Source organism: Topomyia yanbarensis, chromosome 2 (genome assembly GCF_030247195.1).
Source record: "Topomyia yanbarensis strain Yona2022 chromosome 2, ASM3024719v1, whole genome shotgun sequence".
Taxonomy (NCBI): domain Eukaryota; kingdom Metazoa; phylum Arthropoda; class Insecta; order Diptera; family Culicidae; genus Topomyia; species Topomyia yanbarensis.
The window spans coordinates 433,335,829-433,350,438 of NC_080671.1; the positions used below are offsets into that span (position 1 = coordinate 433,335,829).

At 41.1% G+C, this 14,610-nt stretch overlaps 1 protein-coding gene across 8 annotated transcripts in view; it reads left to right on the plus strand.

The window, feature by feature from the left end:
- Positions 1 to 10,007: 10,007 nt before the first annotated feature.
- The window catches only part of LOC131685503 (poly(A) polymerase type 3), a 49,762-nt gene continuing 45,159 nt past the window's right edge, over positions 10,008 to 14,610 (plus strand). Inside the window, exons 1-3 of one of the 8 annotated variants that reach the window (XM_058969272.1) lie at positions 10,032 to 10,141; positions 10,353 to 10,634; positions 10,717 to 11,180. The gene's annotated coding sequence lies outside the window, so the exon portion shown is untranslated. Of the gene's footprint in view, positions 10,635 to 10,716; positions 11,181 to 14,610 lie in introns of all 8 variants that reach the window. The other 7 variants (XM_058969270.1, XM_058969268.1, XM_058969271.1 and 4 more) reach the window with 7 other exon arrangements.

Here is a 14,610-nt window from a genome sequence, read left to right on the forward strand (position 1 = left end):
CTGATAGCTTTTGCGAATGATTATTAGCTTCAGCTCTACGATATCAGAGATTATGAGAAGGTAGACTGCTCAAGCAACTCAAGCTCGTCATAAAACTCGCCGAAATCACGCAGTAGTTGCCGCAACCAGAGGGTCTCATGGCAAGCATCCGAAAGCGCGTTATATTCCGCCTCCATGGATGAGAGTGTCATGCATGACTATCGATGGCTAGCCCAGGAAATTGTTCCTCAGCCGAAGTAAAATACGGAACCAGACCAGACGTTGATCGTCGGCTCTGGGAATCGCCAGCCGAGTCAGAATACCCAATTAATAGTTGATTAACTTTTCCGCCCAATTGAAGGTAACATCCGTTTGTCTCTTTCAAGTAGCACGAAACGCGATTCGGAGCGGACCAATCCGCCTCGCTTGGTGCGGAGAATTTCCTGCCGAGTATCGCCGTTACAGCTGCAATATCCGATCGAGCAATTCCTGACAGATACAGCAATCCGCCAAGCAAACTCCTGTACATTGTTGCATCTTCAAGTAACTGGTTGGTTTCCTGAGACTTCAAGTGCCCCGAAGCCATAGCAGATTTCGCGGTTTTGGCTTGATCCATTCCGTGTCATGCCAAGGAAGTGTAGAGTCTCTCCCAGGCAAGTAATTTCGAATTGTTTAGACAAGTCTTTGTAGATCTGTTGCAACTCCATTTCATCCGTCGTTGTGAAAAGAATATCGTCGACGTAGACTAACAGGAACACCAGAACTTTACCAGTTTTCTTCACGTAGAGACACTGATCCGCTGACGACTCTTTGAACCCCAACTTGGTTAGAACATCGTTCAGTTTTTTATTCCAGCATCATGCCGATTGACGCAACCCATAAATACTTCGCTTAAGCAGACACACCACTTTCTGTCCGACTACAGCAAAGCCGAGGGTTTGGCGCATGAATATTGCTTCTTCCAAAGCTCCGTTAAGGTACGCCGTCTTAACATCTAAATGACGGACCACTAGCTCCCGGTTAGCGGCTACTGTCAGGAGTGCCAGTAGCGTCACTTGCCGAGTAACCGGTGCGAACACCTGATCATAATCGATCCCAACCTGTTGAGTGTATCCTTGTGTCACAACTCTCGTGTTGAATTTTACCACATCAACCGCTTCGTTGCGCTTAAGCTTGAATAGCCATTTAGGACCAACTATGTTGCGGTCCAAATATCACTACGACGATAAGAGTCCATCTCGTCTTCCATGGCACTGCGCCACTCCGGATGCTCGACAGCTTCTCGGTGACTTACTAGCACCACTGAGAACTGACATACAAGTAGTTTTCAACTTGTGTAAGAAATTAAACTGTCGCTTTGAAATGACAACAGCAAGTAGCAACTTGTCACTGGTCGGAGCTTCGATCGGCCAGCAATTCTATACGGGACTTGTATGCAAACTTACATACAATGGTGACTCACGCATGCCAACCTGTATGCGATGGTGATTTTCAACGTATTTTCATTTAAATGTTTACACAGGTTTTTCGGGAAAGTTTGTTCTAGTTTATATGTCTGTTCTCTGTGCTAGCACCTTACTAGTTCTTCGAAATCACATGCCGATATACCCACGATAAAATCATCGAAACGCGTTGGAATAGCTCCTAGATTGCATCTCATTGACCGTCGAGTTCCGCTACATCCACTTTCATATTGGCTAGCAATATAGTGATCTTCTTCATTAACCGAATCGTCATTTTCTTCACTCTTATCAGGTTCCTCCTTGAACGGTAATAGCTTAATCTCTTTTTCGGGATCGTCCGGAACCGAAACAGGAAATTCCACAGATGTCATTCCATTTCTAAGTTCGATGAAACGCACATCCCGATAGATGGTTATAGAATCCGGTAGCCCTTGTGCTCCATCGAATAGCCAACGAAATAAAGTTTCTTCGCCTTCGCAGCAAGTTTGCTCCTCCTGAATCCAGGAATATGGACGAAGGCTTCACTGCCAAACACGTTCAGGTGGCCGAATTCCGGTTTCCTACCCAACCATAATTCGTGCGAAGCTGACAAACGGTTCTGCAGATAGGTAGAGGTTCCGGTGGCTAGATCCTCCTTAAGAAGATGCTCGACAACAGTCCAGTCACGGTGGACGAGACGACGATGCTACTGATACTGGCAGTCAGACTTATGCTGACCTACCGTTGCTTGCATTGGACATTCAGCTTAACGAAGATGGTACAGACCACCGTAACGAAAGCCCGTCGCAACGATTTGCTCGGCCCCTTCTCTATTAAAACATACTTCCAAATTCTTCGGTGCCAGCTTCTCTACGGAAATCAAGCTAGGTGACAATCCCGGGACGTATTTAACTTCACCAACGTTAATTCTGATCTTTGGCTTTTCGTCACCGCCAATTCCGCATACAACACTGCCACCACCGCAAATTTGGTGAAGGCTATGTCATTCATGTCGCTCTGGACCACTTTAGCCTTCGCACTATCACTTTTCTTCGGTGGGTTTTCTTCTTTCTTGGTAGATTGTAGCTTCCTGCAATTCTTACGAAGATGACCGACCTTCTTGCAGAAGTTGTAAATCCTCGTCTCCTTTTCCGGGTTTCTTTCGGCAGATCGCATAGCCTGTTCCACTTTTCGCGCTCCGTTTACCCTTTCTAGCTATCGTTGGTAATCGTCCATTATTTAACTACATCTAACGAGATGTCATCACCTGACCGGCTATCGAGAGCTGGCAAGAATCCATCAAAAGAAGGTGACAAACTTCGAAGAAGCATGCAAATTTTAGTGTCCGAGTCGAGGACCGTTCCGGCAGCGTCCAATCGATCGAACAAATCGTCGATCGCGAGCAAATGATGCTCCAAATCACTACGCGCCAAAAGATTTGTGGAACACAGTTTCTTCAATAGGTTTGTTCCAGTACCAGGAGAAACTGGAAGTATTCCGGAGAAAACCGATTCTGTGCGCTCTTTTCATCCTTTTTCTTCTTCTGGTAGGAATCCGGAGTAAAAAGGAGCAAGTATTTTTTGCTCCTGAGCAACTTCCGTGTACTGGAACAAACCTAATAACGAAACGCGCACTGAACGGGAATTTTTTGGTGATATGCCTTTAACGCAAGGAAAAGCTGGCTATCTTCAAGTAGCAGCAAGAGTGTCGCTTTCCTCTTTCGATCGGCCATTTTCCACGCCGCATTACAATCCACTCTAGAGGGAATATCACTTGCGACGATGTTCCACAAGTCTTCTCGACACAATAAGCTTTCCACACGCACTTTCCACGTAGCCCAGTTCGATTCGCTAAGCTTGGGAATCGAAATTGGCATCAACCATGTCGGCGTCGTTTTTCTACTTGATCACGGACAAAAGAAAAAAAAAACAAAATGGTGTTCGTCCGAACACGAGTCTTTCGCGGTGCTCTTTTCTGCTCCTGCTTCTTCTCCTCTGGGCCCATAACCTGACGGCTGAGTCAGGAACACCGGCGTAAAGGATTCGGAGTGGAATAACAGTAGAAAACAGCGCACGCGCGAGAAATACGTTTAACAATCGTTTAATCAGGAGAAACAACAAGGTACTTCCCTAATAAAAAAATATTATACACGAACTTTAACTCATACAGTCCAACGATTCCACATATTGTTTGGATGATACCCTGAACAGGTCGTTAGGCTCTTGAATGATAAGATGTTTATTAGGGTTGTCACGGGAAGCGCTTGGTTTAGATTACAGACACTTTATACACAGACTAGCGAAGTGTCAAAAATTGTAGCCAAACGGACTGTCAAAGTGTAGCCAAACGACCATTAGGGTTTTTGAGAGGGGATGAATAGACTTTTCTATGGCTCATGTACGTACACACCACATGACCTAATTACTACATCACAAGCTGGTGGAAAATAATAAACAAAAACGGTAAAAGTAAATGGGATTGTTTTCAACCAGGAAACTGCATTAGTGTTCGTGAGACCGGTCGACAAGAACTCAATAGGAGGGTTTGAGGAAGTCCCTGCAAAGCTTATGGGATCTTCCGTGATGTCAGTTTACATTCATGATTGCTAGTTTTGTAATTGTTTATTGGGGGCTTTAACCAAATGGTCATTCACCCGTTGCTAGTTTTTGTTTTATCTTCTCTCTCTTTAGCGGACGGCGCAAGGTCAAGCGCAAGGTACAGTTGCTGGGGATGTGTGCATTGGTAGACGTTGCACATTTCCACAATCCGTTGATAGCAAACAAAAGAAAGTTTTCTCTTTCGTTGACTGTTATGCCCCGTTCTTGGGTAATAACGGTTTCTCTATACGGAAAAATAAAACAACCCACAGAATAAGTTCTTTTAACTTAAATTTAGGTACTTTTGAGTTTTGCATCGCTATCGCACTTACACGTGCTTACACACAGAAAAAAATGTTGGTAAAAATAAGAGTTTTACACTCTTAGAAAAAAACAACCAACGCATACTCTTAGTTTAAAAATAAAACTATTGTTTCGAGGACTATTCTTCATTTGCTTAAAAGGAAAACTTTTACTTTGATTCTTACTCTTGATTAATTTAAAAGTTTTACTTTCAACCTAATAGTTGGCGTTGGTTGCTTTTTGCTGAGAGCGGAACACTCTTACTTTTACCAATTGTTTTTCTGTGTGTATTAGGGTTGTCAAAAGCAAAGCGAGAGATGCGACTCAGTCTAGGTCTTCCGTGGGATAATGTACTTTTGAGTTGTTTGAGGTATACTCAAAATTAGGAAGATTCAACTTAAATTGGGTCATTAAGCTAATATAGTTTTCCATTACATTCGATAAATTTTAGGTCCAATATACATAATATAAAATTATTTCACAAAAAAAATCATTGTAATACGTAAAAACGATTTTTTTGTTTTTTAAAATAAATCTTATGTAAACTACACTGAAAAAAATCCAAACGTTAATTCTATTTGCTTCAAACCGCTTAAAATTCATATGAAGAAGAAATGCTATTGTTATCACGCGCACACATATCTTCTATGTGTCAACTGTATAAACTATGTATGCACACACATAAGTTATATGTGCATATTGTTATAGAATGGGGTTTTATGTGGCTAATAGTTATGAAATGTGAATGTAAGATTAATATTTCTTGTAAATACACACATTAGGTTTATGTGCCAGCAAATAGTGTCTATATGCCTCCGTTAATTGCAAAAATCTATGTGTAAAATCAATAGGCATAACGTTTACTTTTTTTTGAGTGTAGGCAACCATACATAGGAAAACTGTGTTTGTTTACATCTGGCCTATCAAGACAACACCAAAAATGAAAAAAAAACTATATGCATTGGATGGTGTTTATGTCAAATAAACATGACCCTGCGGGAAAACCGGGAAAACATGTATTCATTTTTTCTGACCGGGCATCATTTGTCGTTAAATTTGATATGTCAAATGCTTCTGATAGTGTCAAATCTAGACTGTCAACATATTTCCTTACGTTAAATTTAAATTTCACGTTTCCTGAATTGGAAAAAACATTGTTGCAATCACGAAAATCTGCTTCATGTAATAAAAAAAAAATTTTTCTCATTTAATGACCCATTTTAACTATATTTTACTCAAGGTTGAGTATAGAAAACCTATCAATGAGTTGTGGTTTTTGCCGTAGTTAAAAGGAAACTACCTTCAACACGGTTTACCTAATTTAACCTTATTCCACGATACCCCGAGATTGAGTCTAAAGAGCTCAACTTTGGGTAGTTTTTCGTATCCGTGGCAACAGTAAACAGGGTGTACCTAGAGGATTGGTACTAGCGCTGTACCCAATCAGAAGGTATGATTTACCCTCTAATAGGTGGAAATCTCTATGAAATGTATTCTTTTTCATGTACAAGGTATTTATAATGGGTTTGTAATCACCTAGTTTAGGTACAGTGAATATACCCACTTCTAAGTTCGTGCACTTTTCTGGATGCCTAAGTAAATAGCACCTAAATTCCACAAAACTGCACGTACTCATCAGTAGGTAACTTGAAACCACCTAAAATTAGGTAATTGTAAATCAAATCTGAGCGGATATTACCTAGAAATAGATAAATACAGTCGTGATTCGCTGGTTGGGCCACACCTCTGTCTAACTAACGAATTTGATTCGTTAGTTGGACCGACTGACGGACGTCAAAAACTCTCCAAAGGAGACGTTAGTAGTGTAATTGCATCTATTCACATCTCTAATAATTGTCAGATTGATTGTCAAAGTAAATTTTACATAAGATTTTGACATTCAGATGCTTTTTAGTTGGACAATGGTCCAACTAGCGGAGGTCCAACTAAAAAGCGGTCCAGTTAAAAAATGTCCAATCAGCGAATCTCGACTGTATTATAGGGATTGGAACCAATTAGTAGGTAATTTGTACCCCTTTTTTGGGTACTACGCAACTATCAATTTTATAGGTATATCCAGTTTACCGTGTAGAATTTCTCATCTAAATGAATTTTGATATTTGGCTTTTGAGTCCTGATCATATGTTTGTCGAGACATGTTGTTTTTTGGCTTTTGGGCCATTAACTTGAGTCATTGATTGACTTTCAAATAAAACGTAGGCGCGTTTGAGCCCTTTTGTGTATAGTTTCCCCTTCGCCTAACAAGTTTTATACGGTATAATCACAAAGATAATGAAGGATCCCGCAATAAGAAATATTTACAAAAATAGAGCAAAACAAACCTTTCCAAACAATCTGTTAAAATCTGCCTCGCGCCATTTTCCCATGGGGTAGCCTCACTACCAGAATACACCGATATTGTCTATCCCGAGATAAACTAGCATTTCGTCGATTTGTTGCTATATGTTTCACACATGAGTGCGAACGAAACAAAAATAAACGTCGATTCGTTTTTTTCGCTTGCACTAATGCAAAGTGAATGGGCGCGTGATTCGGCGCACGGCTTGGCGGCGCATGGCTGATATGTCACGATGTGGATTTTAGAAAAGATTCGCAATACAAAAACAAATAGTCACATTGAAGAGAAAACCCCCCAGGCAACCAATAAGCATGCTAAATGTGTCTTAACGGCTATCTGATAAGCATTTAAGTCGTTTTAAATGCTTATTACTTTTGGAAAAATATACGGCTATATTACTGCTGTGCCATGCAAACGCCTTTGAAACAGTTTTTTGAATGCTGATTAACAACAGTTATGCACAACGAATGCCAATATACTGCAAGAAGGATCTAAAATGCAAATTATATGCTACTTTACTGCTTACACTAATGCTTGTTGGTTACATGGGCCTTTATGAAACCAAAAAACGTCAGGATACTAGGGAGAGATGCATTTCGATACTTTTCCACAACTGCTTCATCATACTTTGTCTTTGGGTTGGGATTTCGAGGTTGGCATAGTGCCATCAAGAGAATGTTTTCAAGTACGTTTATAACGATAATGGTGTCAACTTCTCCCCCGAGTATCCTGATGTTTTTAGGAGTACTTTGTCGATATAGCGGATTTTTGCGTGCCCCAGCACAGTGACAAAAAATCACCACTTTTTCAAAAGCACCATTGCGTCCGGTCAATTGTTTCTCCACCAACTAGTTTTCATAATTTAAATCGTGACAATTTAATAAATAGGGTAAACATATCAAGAGAGTAAAAAAAAACCCTTTGTCATCTCTTAATCGATTGTGCCTTCTCTTCAGATTTTCGGCAGAAAAAAAATTCTAGGTTCTGACAGGCAGAGCTTTGGCAGGAAAACAGTTCTGGGGTCTGGCAGGCATAGCTCAGCCAAAAAGTCTTTCATGAGAATTCGATTACCGAGCTTTTTTTTCGGAATTACACACACGCAGTTCTAGTCTAGCTTCATAGTAATCAGCGAAAGCTACATGATGTTGTTGGCAATCATGAATTTAGCGGATGAGATGAAATATTTTGAAATCATCTGTGTAGGACCGACGAGGAGTTATCAGCACTAGACGCACGTCATTGAAGTAAAGCAGAAATATAAACGGTCCCAAGTAGCTTCCCTACGTTATTTTTGATTAAAACCATGTACCTGACTATCTCCAATGACAATCATAACTGGATCTGAGAACTAGGATCGAAACAGCTGCAGAAAGTACCATTCATTACAAATTTCTTTATTTTCTCGATTATTAGGGTTACTGTGCCCTAATACATCTTAGCACACATTAGTTAGAGCAGTATCTGCTCTCTCTATTCAACGCAGCTTAGCTTAAATGGTAGGACGAATAAGGGTGCGATGTACTCGACTTTTCGCATCGCTCAAACGCGAGTATTTTAACTTTTCTAAGCGAGATTTTTTATTGTACTGCTTCTTAGAATCGAAGCAAAGATATTGATACCGATTTCAGAGCAATCTAATCACTAAATGCCGAATTATCAGCGAAAGAGTGTGACATCTCGACTAATGAGATGAATAAGGGCTCGTCTACCCTATACGAAAAACAGCGGATAAATCATAATATCAGTTTGAGTGGGACCTTCCATACTCGCTGTTATGCAGGATGCTAAACTTGATAGGTTAGTTGCTGTTCAGCGTCCAGGCGTAAAGCCATGTTAATCGTGGATTGGGTACTGTTTGCATTGACCCTGAAGTGGTTCCATAATCACCAGCTTGAGAGATACTTGAGATAGTGTATACTTTGTTTGTCGTATTCGTTGCATTCAGTTATGGTTGTGATCGGTCGTAGCTGCGATATGAACCATACAAAATAAAGCGAAGACTCAATAATAAGAAATATGTTACCCAAGTAACCACTAAGCCGTGAAAATGGCATCAATTCGGTTCTATAGTTGCGTATAGAACAAGGGTAACTGAGCTTATAGGCATCATATTGTACATGAGTGCTGTTCAAAAGCCACTTTTGGCGAAATATTCGGCTGATATGCAGCCTACTCCCACTTTTCCACCGCGCCTATGGAGGAATGTCAAAACAATTTGTGTAATGGGTAGAACCCACTGGTTGAAAAAAAAACAAAACGAAAATGGAGGAAAGACTGTTTTTCTCTCTTTCTATCTTTCATGGTCTATCTGCCACATGTGTTTGACTTTTTTCTATACAGCGTTTGATCCAGGCTCGAACTTCTGCTTCTAGAAGATATGGGGGATAAGTTGTTTCAGTGCGCTTGCTGTTTGATCCATTTGAGCATTTGGTCATATAAATGATATTTGCCGTTCTTAAATCGAACGGTTTTTGATTCGATTGGAAGTTGATTTCACTCACCGACGAACAGAAGCATGGTTTTGGGAATATTTTATTTTTGAAATTACTTCCCTTCCTACACTAAACTTAAAAGTAATTCATCGCAGTTTCGTATCATTTTATGGCTCAAAGATTTAGTTAACTTTAATTGGTTTGTGCCAAATCTCCGAAGCCGACAAGCTTTTTCTTGAGCTTACAAAGTGCACCATATCATATTTGTTTTGATTTGGACTTCATTGCTTTAGTTTAATAGAAATGTCAAGCATAAACGGCATTATAAAGGCATCGCTGACTACCGCTTACGGCTTACAACTACAGGGTTTTTAGGCTCTAAAGTATAGCTTCATATACCCATATACGGTCTATTTTAATGCTTAATGCTTGTAATGCTTATAAACATTCGAAAAGCTTGTATAAAACTTATAAACATTTGTAAAGCCCATATAAAGCTTATAAACATCGGGCAGCTCTTATATAGTCAATATGCTACTTACTTTAGTGCTTACTGGTTTGCTGGGTAGGCTTACAGTACAAAAACTAGGACAAATCAAGTATTTTCCTCGATTTCCCATGACACCAGGACAGTCAGTGTAGAATCAGGAAGTATGGTCACTCTAATAATAAATCGACTGATTTTCTTCTTTTATGGTTTAATAAACCACGCTAAGTTCTTTGAATCTTAATTCACCCGACGCATCACAATCTGGAAGAATCCAAATAAATCTGGAAGGTTGAAACCCCTGGTCCCCCGTAACGAATTTTACCAATTTTACCTCTGTTCGGCAACACTGTAATCACTGTGACAGCGCACATTTTACCGAACGCATCGAGAAACGAAAAGCAAAAAGAAAGAACCGAAGAAAAAACGATCACAAGCTCTCGCTTGCTTTTGCTTCGCTGCTGTGTTGTGTGCGGCCATCTTTGCTTTGGGGCAGGCAGGCTCAGAAGAGAAGATTCCACTCCGCAGCGAAAAATTTTCGGGTGAGTGCGTACGTGCGTGTAATTTTCCATGATTTTTCGTTTTCCCCACGGTCAAAGTTCGAGTGTGTTTCGTAGTTTGATTGGTTCTTTGTTTCGGCCGTACGATTTCGACGCGATTTAAGTTCCCGTACCTCGTCGTATCGGGTTGAGCAAAAGTGCGGATTCCCCGGAAGTAGTGAAACTAGTTTTTTTTTGTATTTGGTTGATTCAGGTTCAGGTACAAGTGCTGGGAATTGTGTACCAATCTTCCCTTCTTCCCGCAGTCGATTTGTGAGAAAAAGTGAATTGCCAACTTACATGTTTTGGGGAGAAATTTCTTTCATAAATATAAATAATCACCTCTTCCTGGACTGAAGTTCATTTGCATCGCTCTGTAAGGGTAATTAACTTTACAACACCTCTACGGTGTTCAGTTTGTGTAACATTTTGCCGTCAGACGATACCGTGACCCCAAAAAAAAGTGTAATTCTCACGGCCTGCTCTAGATTGAGAAGTATACCTTATTGTTTGCATCTCAATCGTGCCAATTTTGATTTATTTTAACCCTCTTTGTGTATCTGTGTCTATTAATCCAGTTTCATTCGTTTCATCATCATCGCGCTGTCGCTCTTTGCTGGTAATGGGTGGTAAAATCGTACTCGATGCAACAAGGAAACGCTGAAAAGACATTAAACGAAGGAAATTTACCAGAACGCGTATGAGGAAAAAAGGTCGTCGCAAAAAGCGAAAGCCGAATGTGGTTCGATGTTGGTTTTGTTTGTGCGCGAGTGGATTACGGTACCCTTACCTACCGACAGATTAGTAATAACGGGTTAGAGTAAAAATCTCGAAAGCCACCGTGGAAGTGAAAAAAGTTCGACGAAGTAACTTTGAAGGAATAGAGCCTATTGTTTGGGTTAGCCCGCAGTGAGTTGGAACGTGTGCGCAGATTCTGTCCACCGTTGCACGGGTGGAGAATTTCTACATGGAGAAACAGTAAACGGAATCTAGGAACAAGGAGACTCTAAGGACATTGGAAAAGTTGCTGCGAGCCGATAGGGTAAGTGGAGTAAATATTTGATATCAATAATGTCAATCGTTACGTTTGAAGTGCGTTTTTCTATGGCTTTAATATGCCAACGGTTGTACGCTTCGAAGGCCGCTTACAGAGCGGTGCCGGAAAGCTGAGCGGTGACAGGTAGTGACATTCGGATCCGATAAACCTGCTTGCAAAGGGATGTCAAAGTGAAAGCTGAGCGGATCTGCGTCGATTGCCTGGTTTTCCTCTGACAGGCTCCACTTGATTTGTTGCAAGCAGATTTCCCGAGTCCTAATGGCAGTACCAGCCCCAGCTCAATTTCTCGCCACGATTCTGTCAGCGGTCTAACAGTTGTCTATCAGAAATGGTCTTTAGATCGTGCTTAGTCAAATTACAAATAAATTTAAAAAAATGCGAATCGGCCTTTTACTGGCTGGCAAGTCCTTCTGCATCATTGAGTATCAGCGTTTCATGAAGAGTTTTTTCATTCACCAAAGATAGTCTTTTCATACATCGAAATTATAGTTTTATTCTATTACCAGGAGTAACTGAAATTACTCAGGAGCAAACGGAGAATCGTTTCTGTATTCTCAAGTAATTTTCATGGCTCCGGATCAACTGGGAGCAAGAAACGTGTACTGGTACAAACTTTTGGGGTTTTCGATTGATTGACACCGGTGTAGTGGACTGCACTGGTTTTGCACTTTCTAGCAGAAGTGTCAATGGAACATACCCAGTTTTCTGCACTCCTGCTAGAAAGTGCAAAAACGGCGCAGTTTCAGTGCACTCCACTACACCGGTGTCAATCAATCCAAAATCCTATTTATGAGTTATTTAGTCATATCCGCCACATTGTAATTAGATTTGAACACCACCACCTTGTCGCTAGTGTTATTAAAATTTTAGGTAATAGATTTGGGACAAAGATATGTAATATTGAACTGGTACCAAGCCAACCGTCATATGTTTGAAGCCAAACTCAGCAAAATCGTAAATGATGCAACAGATACGTAATCGGGAATCGGCAACAAAATCTATCCAAACTGAAACGAGATTTTGAGATAAATGAAATTTGATAAACCCACATAGGATTACGAGGGAACTGCGAACAACATGACTTGACTATACTGTTCATAATCAAAAATCAGTCCCACATAAGTTTTCGTCAATTTTTAGTTATGATACATACTGCAACGATCCGCATAACAGTCCCACTTGCTATGGGTTTCCTATGCAGATGGGACTGTTATGCGTATCATGGCAGCATAGTCGTTAATCCTAAAAGTCATATGGGATCATCCATAAATGACATAGAATTTTTTCAGTAATTTTTAACATCCCCCTCTCCCATCGTAGCATTTCGTCACAAACCTCTAAATACCGCCCTGGCAATTACGTAGCTTGACGGTAACTCTCCCTCCCCCCCCTGTCCCGTAATATATTTAAAAAAATAAAAAACGATGTTAGTTATTCCCCTTTAAAAAAGCTACGTAGCCTGACATGATCCCCCCCCCCGTCGTCACACATCACAAAATGCCAAACTCCCCCCTCCACCATATAATCCTACGTCATTAATCGATGATCCCTTTGCCAAAGCCGGGTTACTTCGCAAGCATTTGCACGATGCATTCGTTTGACCGTTTTACTAAAACAAGGACAATGAAGGGATGGATGTTTCAGAGCCTCACTTGAGCCAACAAGTTCGTTGAATGGCTTTGAATCTATTTTCCTCCAATAGAGTTCCCGATGACAGAATTTCTTCTGAGATCCCAGCATTGTGGCAAATCGTTATCCACTAGGAGGGTGATACCGCATGACCATGAACTTGAATGTGAACATCAGCTTGTTGCGATTCCGCTGTATGTCCAGCCTCGCATCCTAGACAGGACTTCCGTATCTCAATATCGACGATTATTCACGAGCAGACGATGCGATGTCGACGTGAGTATTAAAGTTGAGTCGGCGGTCAATTAACACACCAACTATTCCAGTGCACGCTTCAGGACCGTGCCGTTACTATAAAGTCCACAAAACCGACGATCTTTACACTCCTAAGCGGCTTAAGCGCCAGGGCGCTGTCATATATTCCGTCCCAGAGCTTTGGGGAATAGTGTCTTGTGGCACTTCTGAAGTGATGCTTAACGATTTCTGTCCCCTGTTTGTAGACCAGAACACCATTCTGAAGTTAATTTTGTGCAGCGATGGCTATTTGTTAGTGCTATTGAAAGTGTTTTTGATGTGAATCGATATCCCATTCCGAAAACAGAACCGCTTCGTTGACAAACCGTGGTCTCTCCGTAATGCTGGTTGCGGAGAGGTTTCCGAGTGTATATTGGTTCATACGACGAAATATTCTCAGGACACTTAACTGTTTTCTTTGCAACTTCATGCAAAAATATACGAAAGAACAATGTTTCCAATTCTCTTTATTCCTTTACGAGCAGCTAGCGCAGAGGGTGCTAGCTAGCGGGTTTCATGCATCGACGGATGAAGCTATGGTGCCTTGAACACAGGCAATGCAGATCCAGAGGCATGATTGAAATGATAAGTTCTGCGTTTGAGATGCACTTCCCTCGGTTGCCAGCCGAGTGATTACTGCGTGCGACTTTGCATGTATAATGCTAATTGTGAGTTTTGTGCCCTCCCCAAGGTTTAGGGGTTTGACGGTATTGCAAACATCATCAAGCATCTGGGAAACGGACTACCATCTGTACCATACACTAAAAATTAAGCATCAGATTCACGGTCCGCGCACAATCAAATAAGACTACACGCTACATCATTATAAAATCAAAATTATACACGTGACAAACACGGTAATATCCAAATGCTTGAGCCCTTCGCGACCATCCCCGGCACCTACACCCGCGATCTCGTAAACATGATAACATCCCAGTGATAAAGTGAATGTCTCAGCTCCTATAAATTTTCAAACGCAGTCTCAAGCGTGATCCTAAAAACTCCCGCACTCGCACAATTATGAGTCGGTCACTTCCGGATGTTTCTATCCTTGATATCAGCAGACTAGGTCCATGCCTTCAATTGGACCAATTAAAAAAAAAGCTCTCATATCCACTGGACACCACGTTACATGACGACATGTCCGAGGATTCTAGTGATATGGGGTAACTTACTCCCTGTCAGAATGTGAATTGTACACCAAAAACTAACTATCAGAATGAAGGTCCACGTGACCATCCAAGAACGCACGCGTATATAGGAAATGCCACACGGTTATAAAATCCAGTCTTGTACACGCGAAGTCACATGAACGCGAGCACACGTGAGAAACACGTTAACATACGAACGCTTATGCCCTTCGCGATTAACAACGCCCACCTACGTTCGCGATCGCGCAAACTTAATAACACTCCGGTAATAAGGAGAACGTTTTAGCGCTCACCAAGTTTCAAACGCTGTCTCAAACACGAACCTACAAACGTCCGTTTTC